The sequence below is a fragment of the Musa acuminata genome, chromosome BXJ2-1 (assembly GCF_036884655.1).
Source record: "Musa acuminata AAA Group cultivar baxijiao chromosome BXJ2-1, Cavendish_Baxijiao_AAA, whole genome shotgun sequence".
In the NCBI taxonomy this organism is placed as follows: Eukaryota; Viridiplantae; Streptophyta; class Magnoliopsida; order Zingiberales; family Musaceae; genus Musa; species Musa acuminata.
Genome location: NC_088338.1, coordinates 26,088,894 through 26,101,165, shown reverse-complemented (window position 1 = coordinate 26,101,165; position 12,272 = coordinate 26,088,894). Strand labels below are relative to the sequence as shown.

At 49.4% G+C, this 12,272-nt stretch overlaps 13 pseudogenes; all 13 read right to left on the bottom strand.

The window, feature by feature from the left end:
• Positions 1 to 112: 112 nt before the first annotated feature.
• On the bottom strand, positions 113 to 231 carry LOC135604393 (5S ribosomal RNA; annotated as a pseudogene).
• A 350-nt stretch (positions 232 to 581) lies between these two features.
• LOC135604542 (5S ribosomal RNA) lies at positions 582 to 700 on the bottom strand (annotated as a pseudogene).
• A 350-nt stretch (positions 701 to 1,050) lies between these two features.
• LOC135604491 (5S ribosomal RNA) lies at positions 1,051 to 1,169 on the bottom strand (annotated as a pseudogene).
• A 354-nt stretch (positions 1,170 to 1,523) lies between these two features.
• LOC135604104 (5S ribosomal RNA) lies at positions 1,524 to 1,642 on the bottom strand (annotated as a pseudogene).
• Positions 1,643 to 1,992: 350 nt separating this feature from the next.
• Positions 1,993 to 2,111, bottom strand: LOC135604179 (5S ribosomal RNA; annotated as a pseudogene).
• A 6,108-nt stretch (positions 2,112 to 8,219) lies between these two features.
• On the bottom strand, positions 8,220 to 8,338 carry LOC135604178 (5S ribosomal RNA; annotated as a pseudogene).
• A 350-nt stretch (positions 8,339 to 8,688) lies between these two features.
• Positions 8,689 to 8,807, bottom strand: LOC135604490 (5S ribosomal RNA; annotated as a pseudogene).
• Positions 8,808 to 9,161: 354 nt separating this feature from the next.
• LOC135604489 (5S ribosomal RNA) lies at positions 9,162 to 9,280 on the bottom strand (annotated as a pseudogene).
• A 354-nt stretch (positions 9,281 to 9,634) lies between these two features.
• Positions 9,635 to 9,753, bottom strand: LOC135603550 (5S ribosomal RNA; annotated as a pseudogene).
• A 350-nt stretch (positions 9,754 to 10,103) lies between these two features.
• LOC135602812 (5S ribosomal RNA) lies at positions 10,104 to 10,222 on the bottom strand (annotated as a pseudogene).
• Positions 10,223 to 11,023: 801 nt separating this feature from the next.
• LOC135603522 (5S ribosomal RNA) lies at positions 11,024 to 11,142 on the bottom strand (annotated as a pseudogene).
• Positions 11,143 to 11,492: 350 nt separating this feature from the next.
• Positions 11,493 to 11,611, bottom strand: LOC135604621 (5S ribosomal RNA; annotated as a pseudogene).
• Positions 11,612 to 11,961: 350 nt separating this feature from the next.
• Positions 11,962 to 12,080, bottom strand: LOC135604094 (5S ribosomal RNA; annotated as a pseudogene).
• Positions 12,081 to 12,272: the final 192 nt, after the last annotated feature.

Genomic DNA, 12,272 nt, shown 5'->3' with positions numbered 1-12,272 from the left:
CTCTCTCCGAGCCCCTCGATACTGACCGCGTAGCGGTCACAGCAAATTTTCAGCCCCAAAACATACGTCTCGGAGCTCTACGGGAGATGTTTTGTATCCCGGGATGCAAAAAGGAGTTCAACACGAGGACTTCCCTGGGGGTCACCCATCGTAGTACTACTCTGGCCCAAGCACGCTAAACTTCGGTGTTTTGATGGGATCCGGTGATTTAGTGCTGCCATTATCGCACCCGTTTCGCGAGCTTCGTCCCTCGCCTATGTGCACGTCGCGGTCGGCGCATCAACGTCCGGAGCCTCTTGCTCGTCACGAAAACGTCGGCGCTTTCTCGAACGTTCACGAAATCCCTATTGCAAGCCCTCTCGGAGCCCTAGCCCGACGACTGCGTATCGGTCATGGCAAGCGCGTGCCAAAACCATCGGCACCTTCTAGAACGATCTAGGAATCGCTATTGCGACCCCAATCCGGAAAGCTCTCTTCGAGCCCCTCGATACGGACTGCGTAGCGGTCACAGCAAATTTCCAGCCCCAAAACAATCGTCTCGGAGCTCTACGGGAGATGTTTCGTATCCCGGGATGCAAAAAGGAGTGCAACACGAGGACTTCCCAGGGGGTCACCCATCGTAGGACTACTCTGGCCCAAGCACGCTAAACTTCGGTGTTTTGATGGGATCCGATAATTTAGTGCTGCCATTATCGCACCCGTTTCGCGAGCTTCGTCCCTCGCCCATGTGCACGTCGCGGTCGGCGCATCAACGTCCGGAGCCTCTTGCTCGTCACGAAAACATCGGCGCTTTCTCGAACGTTCACGAAATCCCTATTGCAAGCTCTCTCCAAGCCCTAGCCCGACGACTGCGTATCGGTCACGGCAAGCGCGTGCCGAAACCATCGGCACTTTCTAGAACGATCTAGGAATCGCTATTGCGACCCCAATCCGGAAAGCTCTCTTCGTGCCCCTCGATACGGACTGCGTAGCGGTCAAAGCAAATTTCCAGCCCCAAAACAAACTTCTCGGAGCTCTACGGGAGATGTTTCGTATCCCGGGATGCAAAAAGGAGTGCAACACGAGGACTTCCCAGGGGGTCACCCATCGTAGTAATACTCTGGCCCAAGCACGCTAAACTTCGGTGTTTTGATGGGATCCGGTGATTTAGTGTTGCCATTATCGCACCCGTTTCGCGAGCTTCGTCCCTCGCCTATGTACATGCACATCGCGGTCGGCGCATCAACGTGTGGAGCCTCTTGCCCGTCATGAAACCGTCGGCGCTTTCTCGAACGTTCACGAAATCTCTATTGCAAGCTCTCTCCGAGCCCTAGCCCGACGACTGCGTATCGGTCACGGCAAGCGCGTGCCGAAACCATCGGCACTTTCTAGAACGATCTAGGAATCGCTATTGCGACCCCAATCCGGAAAGCTCTCTCGGAGCCCCTCGATACTGACTGCGTAGCGGTCACAGCAAATTTCCAGCCCCAAAACAAACGTCTCGGAGCTCTACGGGAGATGTTTCGTATCCCAGGATGCAAAAAGGAGTGCAACACGAGGACTTCCCAAGGGGTAACCCATCGTAGTACTACTCTGGTCCAATCACGCTTAACTTCGGTGTTTTGATGGGATCCGGTGATTTAGTGCTGCCATTATCGCACCCGTTTCACGAGCTTCGTCCCTCGCCTATTTGCACGTCGCGGTCGGCGCATCAACGTCCGGAGCCTCTTGCCCGTGACGAAATCGTCGGCGCTTTCTCGAACGTTCACGAAATCCCTATTGCAAGCTCTCTCCGAGCCCTAGCCCGACGACTACTTATCGGTCACGGCAAGCGCGTGCCGAAACCATCGGCACTTTCTAGAACGATCTAGGAATCGCTATTGCGACCCCAATCCGGAAAGCTCTCTCCGAGCCCCTCGATACTGACTGCGTAGCGGTCACAGCAAATTTCCAGCCCCAAAACAAACGTCTCGGAGCTCTACGGGAGATGTTTTGTATTCCGGGATGCAAAAAGGAGTGCAACACGAGGACTTCCCAGGGGGTCACCCATCGTAGTACTACTCTGACCCAAGCACGCTAAACTTCGGTGTTTTGATGGGATCCGGTGATTTAGAGCTGCCATTATCGCACCCGTTTCGCGAGCTTCGTCCCTCGCCCATGTGCATGTCGCGGTCGGCGCATCAACGTCCGGAGCCTCTTGCTCGTCACGAAAACGTCGGCGCTTTCTCGAACGTTCACGAAATCCCTATTGCAAGCTCTCTCCGAGCCCTTGCCCGACGACTGCGTATCGGTCACGGCAAGCGTGTGCCGAAACCATCGGCACTTTCTAGAACGATCTAGGAATCGCTATTGCGACCCCAATCCGGAAAGCTCTCTTCGAGCCCCTCGATACTGACTGCGTAGCGGTCAAAGCAAATTTCCAGCCCCAAAACAAACGTCTCGGAGCTCTACGGGAGATGTTTCGTATCCCGGGATGCAAAAAGGAGTGCAACACGAGGACTTCTGTTAGAACCCTTGCAGATTCTAAACTTGGGGTTGATCTCTTTAGGGGATCGGCCTCCTTGGAACTCTACAGGGGTTCCTCCCTCCAAGTTGCTGCTCAAAGGCTGCAGAAAAGATTCATCTATTGCTTATCAAAAGAGAAGGAATACATGACTATTTATAGGGCTTCTAAACCCTAACTCCTAATAGGACTCCTACTTAAGACTCTTACTTCTAACCAACTCCTAATAGGACTCCTACTCAAGACTCCTATTCCCTTACAACTCCTAATTCTTCTCTAAGAAAAAACCTCCTACATGAATGCCCCTCTCAATTAGGACTCTCCTAGCTAGAGTCCTAATAGAATGTCCCTCTCAATTAGGACTCTCTTAGCTAGAGTCCTAACAGTTTTACATGAATATCCCTCTCAATTAGGACTCTTCAAGCTAGAGTCCTAACAGACCCGCCCTCTTCAAATCAGCCTTGTCCTCGAGGCTGATGATTCATTAATTCTGGAAATTTGATCTTCATGTCGTCATAGTTCTTCCAAGTGGCATCTTCTATTGGTAGGTTCGCCCACTGTATTAGCACTTCATTAGTGGGTCGTCGTCGTCGAGTCACGATCCGTCGATCAATAATGGCACTTGGCTGGGTCTGGAGTTCTCTTTGGGTAGTCATATTTGGTGGATGGCTTTGGGCTGTCTCCAAGCACCTATTTAAAACTTCTGTCTGGCTGTTGGTTTGTGGGTGATATGTCGTACTCCTTTTCAATTTAGTACCCTGCATATGGAATAACTTTGTCCAAAATCTGCTCTTGAAGATGCAAGTAGAATTTGTCACAAGCATAATGCGTCCCTTATAGCATAATTCTTTTGAGTCCCGATTGTAATGAGCCACGGAGCTTGGTGCTTCCTCCAAAATTTTTTTTTTTTTTTTTTTTACTAGTCTCCAAATCTTCCTGCCATTCCATCTTAATATCCTCAAGGAAGTCACTGGTTGGAAGTAAAACGATCGAAAATTCAGCTTGCTCAGGTAGCTATGAAAGCGCATCCATTTTTGCTACTTGGGGGAAGATATCTTCTGCTCCAAGAGATATTTTAGGCTTTTATGGTCGGTCTTGATTTGAAAGTATCGCCTGATCAAGTACAATCTCCACCTCGTTGCTGTGCGCACAATGGCGAGCATCTCCTTATCATATGTTGACTTATTTTGATAGGAGGGAGATAATGCCTTGCTAGTGTATGCGAGTGGTCGACCATCTTGCATGAGAATGACTCCAATTCTGACTCCAGATGTGTCGGCCTCAATAATGAAGGGTCGGTTGAAATCTGGTAGTGTTAGCACCGGCGTCGTTGTCATGGCTGCCTTAAGTTTGTCGAAGGCAGCGGAGGCTCTGTCCAACCATTGGAAGACATCTTTTTCTAGTAAGGAAGTAAGTGGTGCACTGATCTTTCCATAATTTTTCACGAACTTACGGTAGTAGCCTGTTAAACCCAGAAAGCCATGTAGCAATTTTATGTTTCTCGAGGTCGGCCAGTTTTGCATTGCTCCAATTTTGAAGGGGTCCACTGCCACACCTTCCTCTGATATGATATGCCCAAGATATTCCACCTTTTGTTGAAGAAAGCAAAAATTTATGGTTGTTGTGTGTTCAAAAGGTGGTTTTCCGTATGTCTTCTTTGCATGCTCGTATTTGATGATACCCGGATCAAAGGTCCAGCTTTGTAAAGATTTGTGCTCCCTTTCATCTAGCAATTCATCTACTATTGGAATAAAGTATTTGTCATTGATGATTATGCCATTGAGAGCTCGGTAATCAACACATATTCGCCTTGTTCCGTCCTTCTTGCATACAAGTAGCACCGGCGAAGAGTAGAGGTTGGAACTTGGCCGAATAACTCCTGTTTCGAGCATCTCTTTTATAATCATTTCTATTTCATCCTTCTGGAGATGTGGATACTGATATGGCTGAGCATTTGCTGAAGATTTGCCTGGAAGAATTATTATACAATGATCATGCCGACAGGTAAGAGGTAGGTTGCGCGGTTCGTCAAATATATTTGAAAATTCAGCAAGCAAAGGAAGTAGATTTGGATCTTCAAATTCTGTTAGCTCTCCCTTAGTTTGCTGCTCAAGTTGTACCAAAAAGCCGCTGCATGCTTTATGCAAAACATTCTCCATTTGTTGTGTGCAAATCGTTGTTATGTCGCCCCCACGTTTCCCGTGCAATGTCACATGTTTCTCCTTACTGTAAAATTTCATAATTAGTTTCATAAAATTCCAGGAAATATCACCTAATGTCGTCAACCATTTAATTTTGAGCATGGCCTCATGATTGTTAAGAGGGAGAGGGAAGAAATCTGTAATTATCTCTTGGTCCTGCAGCAATAGTTTCTCCTGTAAGCGCCTATGATCACAATTCAAAATCCGTCCGTCGGTGACCTTAACATCAAACCTGCAGCGATTCTCGATAGGTAATGATATCCGAACAGCAAGCTTACTATTTAGGAAGTTAGTAGTACTGCCCGTGTCGATGAGAACAGTGATTGGTTGTTGTTTGAGAAGGCCTCCAATTTTCATCGTTTGCGGGTTTGAGTAGCTAGCTAGTGTATGTATCGTAACTTCGGTCGGTTGTGGCTCTTCTTCTGCATCTTCTTCTTCATATTCAAAGCTCTCTTTTGGATGTTCAATGACCTCTTCTTCTATCGGTTCAATCATAAGAAGTCCTCCTTTACTGCAGCGATGCTCACGGCTCCACGGCTCGTCACAATGCCAACATAACCCCTTCGCATATCGCTCCCGAAGCTCTTCTCCTGTTAACCTCTTTGGTGCAGGGACTTGGTCGACAGTAGGGGGGGGTGAGGGCTTCAATATTACAGGTTGAGGAGTGACCCTAGTCCTCCGAGCTTCATGGTTCAATTGCTCCTCTTGATGTCGTGCGAAAGAGATGGCTGCCATAAGCGTATACGGTTGTCGCGCTTTAACTTCTCCTCGGATCTCCGGCTTCAAGCCCTCAATGAAGGTCCTCAATAGCTGTTTTTGAGACCAATCATGATTTTGATTAGATAACCTTTCAAACCTGGTTTGGTACTCCTGAATGGTGGAGGTTTGTCGGATCTTTGCTAGTTGTTCGTCAATATTCTCGTAATTGGTTGGTCTGAAGCGAATCAGCAGTTCTTCTTTGAATTGTCGCCATGAAAGGACTCCATAAGTATGTTCAAACCAGTCAAACCATTGAATAGCATCCCCTTCAAGATGTATAGCTGCAATTTTCACCATAGATACATCCGCGATTTTGTGGTACCGAAAATATCGCTCCGCGTGTGAAATCCAACCAATCGGGTCTCCTTCTTCCCATCTAGGGAAGTCCACTCTCATGCATGGATAGTTGAGGTTGGTCATAGAGCTTCCCCTCTCTTGGAAGTCATCTCTTTGGGCTTGGTGTGATTGGGCAAAGCTCTCTCCTTGATATGATTTCTTCGGGCTTAGTGGTCGGCCCAATCTGAGTTCGGTAAAGAGCGTCCGAATCTTATCCTCCATTCGCGCCTCCAAGGCTTCGAATTTAGCATTGATTGCCTCCTTAGATGCCATAGTATATGGACCCAAATCAATGATGTTAAGATCTCTCTTTTGCTGTTGGGTTAAAGACATGTATAGGTTGAGAGAAGTGATGGTCGAAAGTGTTGGTGGATTGGTGGATGTAGGCTACGATTTAGGCTTGTTTTGTGGCTGTTTTGGGTGCAGTTTGAGGGTGTGGTTTGGTAGAGTTTTAGGGCTGTGGATGAAAGTTTTGGATCTGTGGTAGATGGTAGCAAAGGTTTGACAGAAATCCGTGGAAGTTGCAGCAAGTATGTGCTGTCTTGTAAGAGTAGAATTGTCGTCGAAGAAATAATGGTTTCTCGACGTAATTTCCACCAAAAACTTAAGAGAATTGAGGAGGGAATTGATAGCAAAATCACAGTTTATATGACAGCAAGGATATCTAATTTAATCAAGAAAATTTCGGTAGTATAACAGCAAAGAAATTGGTGCAAGTTGCAATTGCAGAATTATCGTCGAAAAATTTCAGCGGGTTACGATGAAAATTTGCAGCAACATAAAATCATTTTTAGAGATGAATTTCTTAATAGATCAATCTTAGATGGAAGCCAAAATGATATATGAAGTCTATAAGAAATTTCATTCAAAAAAGATTGCAAATAGATGGGTTAAGGCAACGATATGCAGCTGAAATTTTCTGCAGCATAGATTTTCAAGTGCAGTAGATTGGACATAAAAGATCAGTAGTTTATATTGAGAATTTTTCGATGAAACCAAAGGGAAATCTACTGTTAGGAAGTGTCAAAGATGTCATAAAAATTTCGTAGAAATTTGGATAGAAAAAGCACAGTAGCAAGATCAAACAGATGGTGCTATGCGGCTTGAATTCTGCAATTCAAGTGCAGCAGATTGGACATAAAAGATCAGTAGTTTATATTGAGAATTTTTTGATGAAACCAAAGGGAAATCCACTGTTAAGAAGTGTCAAAGATGTCATAAAAATTTCGTAGAAATTTGGATAGAAAAAGCACAGTAGCAAGATCAAACAGATGGTGCTATGCGGCTGGAATTCTGCAATGTATCTTTCGTCGTAGAGATGAAAACTTTGTGACGAAAAGTTTATGCAGCAATATAGGAACGATTTTTTTTTTTTTGATTTTCGAATAAGGATAACTAAATTGCAGCAGCAGTAAGGTAGGAAACCAGAACCTGTTGCAATTCACGGGGAGATCAAAGGATGATACGTGGTGGTGGAGATGATGGCGGAATTCGGTGACGATCCTTTAAGCAATTGTGGGAATTGCTTTGGATGGTTGTGGAGGGTTGATGGATGGCTGTGAAAGGGCAGCGAGACGCCAAGAACGCTGCTCTGATACCAGGTGTTAGAACCCTTGCAGATTCTCAACTTGGGGTTGATCTCTTTAGGGGATCGGCCTCCTTGGAACTCTATAGGGGTTCCTCCCTCCAAGTTGCTGCTCAAAGGCTGCAGAAAAGATTCATCTATTGCTTATCAAAAGAGAAGGAATACATGACTATTTATAGAGCTTCTAAACCCTAACTCCTAATAGGACTCCTACTTAAGACTCTTACTTCTAACCAACTCCTAATAGGACTCCTACTCAAGACCCCTATTCCCTTACAACTCCTAATTCTTCTCTAAGAAAAAACCTCCTACATGAATGCCCCTCTCAATTAGGACTCTCCTAGCTAGAGTCCTAATAGAATGTCCCTCTCAATCAGGACTCTCTTAGCTAGAGTCCTAACAGTTTTACATGAATATCCCTCTCAATTAGGACTCTTCAAGCTAGAGTCCTAACAACTTCCCAAGGGGTAACCCATCGTAGTAAAACTCTGGCCCAAGCACGCTAAACTTCGGTGTTTTGATGGGATCCGGTGATTTAGTGCTGCCATTATCGCACACGTTTCGCGAGCTTCGTCCCTCGCCTATGTGCACGTCGCGGTCGGCGCATCAACGTCCGGAGCCTCTTGACCGTCACGAAACCGTCGGCGCTTTCTCGAACGTTCTAGTCACGGCAAGCGCGTGCCGAAACCATCGGCACTTTCTAGAACGATCTAGGAATCGCTATTGCGACCCCAATCCGAAAAGCTCTCTCCGAGCCCCTTGATACTGACTGCGTAGCGGTCACAGCAAATTTCCAGCCCCAAAACAAACGTCTCGGAGCTCTACGGGAGATGTTTTGTATCCCGGGATGCAAAAAGGAGTGCAACACGAGGACTACCCTGGGGGTCACCCATCGTAGTACTACTCTGGCCCAAGCACGCTAAACTTCGGTGTTTTGATGGGATCCGGTGATTTAGTGCTGCCATTATCGCACCCGTTTTGCGAGCTTCGTCCCTCGCCCATGTGCACGTCGCGGTCGGCGCATCAAAGTCCGGAGCCTCTTGCTCGTCACGAAAACGTCGGCGCTTTCTCGAACGTTCACGAAATCCCTATTGCAAGCTCTCTCCGAGCCCTAGCCCGACGACTGCGTATCGGTCACGGCATGCGCGTGCCAAAACCATCGGCACCTTCTAGAACGATCTAGGAATCGCTATTGCGACCCCAATCCGGAAAGCTCTCTTCGAGCCCCTCGATACTGACTGCGTAGCGGTCAAAGCAAATTTCCAGCCCCAAAACAAACGTCTCGGAGCTCTACGGGAGATGTTTCGTATCCCGGGATGCAAAAAGGAGTGCAACACGAGGACTTCCCAGGGGGTCACCCATCGTAGTAATACTCTGGCCCAAGCACGCTAAACTTCGGTGTTTTGATGGGATCCGGTGATTTAGTGTTGCCATTATCGCACCCGTTTCGCGAGCTTCGTCCCTCGCCTATGTACATGCACATCGCGGTCGGCGCATCAACGTGTGGAGCCTCTTGCCCGTCATGAAACCGTCGGCGCTTTCTCGAACGTTCACGAAATCTCTATTGCAAGCTCTCTCCGAGCCCTAGCCCGACGACTGCGTATCGGTCACGGCAAGCGCGTGCCGAAACCATCGGCACTTTCTAGAACGATCTAGGAATCGCTATTGCGACCCCAATCCGGAAAGCTTTCTCGGAGCCCCTCGATACTGACTGCGTAGCGGTCACAGCAAATTTCCAGCCCCAAAACAAACGTCTCGGAGCTCTACGGGAGATGTTTCGTATCCCGGGATGCAAAAAGGAGTGCAACACGAGGACTTCCCAGGGGGTCACCCATCGTAGTAATACTCTGGCCCAAGCACGCTAAACTTCGGTGTTTTGATGGGATCCGGTGATTTAGTGTTGCCATTATCGCACCCGTTTCGCGAGCTTCGTCCCTCGCCTATGTACATGCAAATCGCGGTCGGCGCATCCACGTGTGGAGCCTCTTGCCCGTCATGAAACCGTCGGCGCTTTCTCGAACGTTCACGAAATCTCTATTGCAAGCTCTCTCCGAGCCCTAGCCCGACGACTGCGTATCGGTCACGGCAAGCGCGTGCCGAAACCATCGGCACTTTCTAGAACGATCTAGGAATCGCTATTGCGACCCCAATCCGGAAAGCTTTCTCGGAGCCCCTCGATACTGACTGCGTAGCGGTCACAGCAAATTTCCAGCCCCAAAACAAACGTCTCGGAGCTCTACGGGAGATGTTTCGTATCCCGGGATGCAAAAAGGAGTGCAACACGAGGACTTCCCAAGGGGTAACCCATCGTAGTACTACTCTGGCCCAAGCACGCTAAACTTCGGTGTTTTGATGGGATCCGGTGATTTAGTGCTGCCATTATCGCACCCGTTTCGCGAGCTTCGTCCCTCGCCCATGTGCACGTCGCGGTCGGCGCATCAACGACCGGAGCCTCTTGCCCGTCACGAAACCGTCGGCGCTTTCTCGAACGTTCACGAAATCCCTATTGCAAGCTCTCTCCGAGCCCTAGCCCGACGACTGCGTAACGGTCACAGCAAGCGCGTGCCGAAACCATCGGCACTTTCTAGAACGATCTCGGAATCGCTATTGCGACCCCAATCCGGAAAGCTCTCTCGGAGCCCCTCGATACTGACTGCGTAGCGGTCACAGCAAATTTCCAGCCCCAAAACAATCGTCTCGGAGCTCTACGGGAGATGTTTCGTATCCCGGGATGCAAAAAGGAGTGCAACACGAGGACTTCCCAGGGGGTCACCCATCGTAGTACTACTCTGGCCCAAGCACGCTAAACTTCGGTGTTTTGATGGGATCCGGTGATTTAGTGCTGCCATTATCGCACCCGTTTCGCGAGCTTCGTCCCTCGCCCATGTGCACGTCGCGGTCGGCGCATCAACGTCCGGAGCCTCTTGCTCGTCACGAAAACATCGGCGCTTTCTCGAACGTTCACGAAATCCCTATTGCAAGCTCTCTCCAAGCCCTAGCCCGACGACTGCGTATCGGTCACGGCAAGCGCGTGCCGAAACCATCGTCACTTTCTAGAACGATCTAGGAATCGCTATTGCGACCCCAATCCGGAAAGCTCTCTTCGAGCCCCTCGACACGGACAGCGTAGCGGTCAAAGCAAATTTCCAGCCCCAAAACAAACGTCTCGGAGCTCGACGGGAGATGTTTCGTATCCCGGGATGCAAAAAGGAGTGCAACACGAGGACTTCCCAGGGGGTCACCCATCGTAGTAATACTCTGGCCCAAGCACGCTAAACTTCGGTGATTTAGTGCTGCCATTATCGCACCCGTTTCGCGAGCTTCGTCCCTCGCCTATGTGCATGTCGCAGTCGGCGCATCAACGTCCGGAGCCTCTTGCCCGTGACGAAATCGTCGGCGCTTTCTCGAACGTTCACGAAATCCCTATTGCAAGCTCTCTCCGAGCCCTAGCCCGACGACTACGTATCGGTCACGGCAAGCGCGTGCCGAAACCATCGGCACTTTCTAGAACGATCTAGGAATCGCTATTGCGACCCCAATCCGGAAAGCTCTCTCCGAGCCCCTAGATACTGACTGCGTAGCGGTCACAACAAATTTCCAGCCCCAAAACAAACGTCTCGGAGCTCTACGGGAGATGTTTTGTATCCCGGGATGCAAAAAGGAGTGCAACACGAGGACTTCCCAGGGGGTCAACCATCATAGTACTACTCTGGCCCAAGCACGCTAAACTTCGGTGTTTTGATGGGATCCGGTGATTTAGTGCTGCCATTATCGCACCCGTTTCGCGAGCTTCGTCCCTCGCCCATGTGCATGTCGCGGTCGGCGCATCAACGTCCGGAGCCTCTTGCTCGTCACGAAAACGTCGGCGCTTTCTCGAACGTTCACGAAATCCCTATTGCAAGCTCTCTCCGAGCCCTAGCCCGACGACTGCGTATCGGTCACGGCAAGCGCGTGCCGAAACCATCGGCACTTTCTAGAACGATCTAGTTATCGCTATTGCGACCCCAATCCGGAAAGCTCTCTTCGAGCCCCTCGATACTGACTGCGTAGCGGTCAAAGCAAATTTCCAGCCCCAAAACAAACGTCTCGGAGCTCTACGGGAGATGTTTCGTATCCCGGGATGCAAAAAGGAGTGCAACACGAGGACTTCCCAAGGGGTAACCCATCGTAGTAAAACTCTGGCCCAAGCACGCTAAACTTCGGTGTTTTGATGGGATCCGGTGATTTAGTGCTGCCATTATCGCACACGTTTCGCGAGCTTCGTCCCTCGCCTATGTGCACGTCGCGGTCGGCGCATCAACATCCGGAGCCTCTTGACCGTCACGAAACCGTCGGCGCTTTCTCGAACGTTCACGAAATCCCTATTGCAAGCTCTCTCCGAGCCCTAGCCCGACGGCTACGTATCAGTCACGGCAAGCGCGTGCCGAATCCATCGGCACTTTCTAGAACGATCTAGGAATCGCTATTGCGACCCCAATCCGAAAAGCTCTCTCCGAGCCCCTCGATACTGACTGCGTAGCGGTCACAGCAAATTTCCAGCCCCAAAACAAACGTCTCGGAGCTCTACGGGAGATGTTTTGTATCCCGGGATGCAAAAAGGAGTGCAACACGAGGACTACCCTGGAGGTCACCCATCGTAGTACTACTCTGGCCCAAGCACGCTAAACTTCGGTGTTTTGATGGGATCCGGTGATTTAGTGCTGCCATTATCGCACCCGTTTCGCAAGCTTCGTCCCTCGCCCATGTGCACGTCGCGGTCGGCGCATCAAAGTCCGGAGCCTCTTGCTCGTCACGAAAACGTCGGCGCTTTCTCGAACGTTCACGAAATCCCTATTGCAAGCTCTCTCCGAGCCCTAGCCCGACGACTGCGTATCGGTCACGGCAAGCGCGTGCCAAAACCATCGGCACC